The sequence below is a fragment of the Loa loa genome (genome assembly GCF_000183805.2).
Source record: "Loa loa unplaced genomic scaffold supercont3.388, whole genome shotgun sequence".
NCBI lineage: Eukaryota > Metazoa > Nematoda > Chromadorea > Rhabditida > Onchocercidae > Loa > Loa loa.
This window is the reverse complement of record NW_018108568.1, coordinates 43,244-44,706: the sequence shown is the minus strand read 5'-3', so window position 1 is coordinate 44,706 and position 1,463 is coordinate 43,244.

The following is a 1,463-nucleotide window of genomic DNA, read 5'->3' as shown; positions in this document are numbered from 1 at the left end:
TATATATATATATATATATATATATATATATATTGACACTTATAAGCCTCGATATTTTCAAAAATGGTTTTCTAAAGCAAATAAGATTTGGTATATAAAATTTGTTGATCACAACGTGGAAAATATTCATTGGTGTTCGTAGTAATGATTGTAATCCGAACTATGACACATGAATAGATTAGATAAGTGTTGTTGCAAAAAACTGATATACAAATAAGTTTCTAGAATATTTATTAACAATTATCGAAAAAAAACCAATATTAAGGATTTCAAATTGCAATCGGGAGCATAATTCATACTGATTTACAGGATAACTAGAATCCAAATAATGTACATTTGAAATTTCTCGAAAAAGCTAATTTCTAATTAGGATAGAAGATTTCTAATTAAGATCTGCATTAAGTTAAATCTAATGGAAACAATGGGTATAAGCTGTTTTGATGGAAAAAAACAAAAAACAAAAATACGCATAAAAATTCGAGTGGTTCTGTCGATTGACCTTTTTTTTGTGGGGGTATTCTTACATACTGTACAATTCTCGGATAGCTACCGTACATGGTATAGGTCATATCAGAATGTAAACGATCGATATCAATTTCCGAACTCTTGTCAAATCCACTCATCGATCACAATTTCAAATGGTTTGATTTTCAATATTGTACTTCGAAGTGAACATCTTTAAATTTATAAAAATTTTTTGCCACAAAATATATTTTAGAAATTCAGATTTGATCGTAATGAACTAAAATTTCGATGAAGATTCTAAGTGCATCGAAGCAATTCTCAGCAATTTCACTATTATTTTCTCATTAATCTACTCTAAATCATTACAATCATTGTCCTAATGCATACCGGAAAAGTGGAATAATGGATTCACATGTGGATCACAGGTGGACTTACATGGAAATTGGTTATCCAGTATCAGGATCAGCTTGCTTAATGATTGAAGTGTTAACTATTCATCAACTAATAATTTATATTCAGAAAACTTTCAGCAAATATAATATCTAATTGGTGATTGTAGGGCTAGAAAAGAGGTATGATAACCGATGATAATTTGCTCTCATCGAGTTATATTTCATACTTAGATATCATAACGTTTATACATCAAATTATATGAAATGATTGTTGCATTGATAGATATTCTCTCTTTCGGATGACGATTCTATTGCAAGTTAGAAATATTTTGGAATGAATGCTTCCGGACTGATAACCAAGATTTCGTGACAGTCAGCAGTATACGATGCTTCATTTCATTTACATTTAATTAAGTTTAAGAATACAAGCTCGTGAAATTTCTCCATATTATTAACTAACGCATATCGATTACAGCATGCTTCATCCAATCGTTTGTCAAAAATAAATAAATAAATAAGAAAACGGTAGCCTTATATTCATGGGCAATAAAATAAAACAAAATCATCAGTGCTTACACTAAATATAGTTTCATAATCTTGAAACCT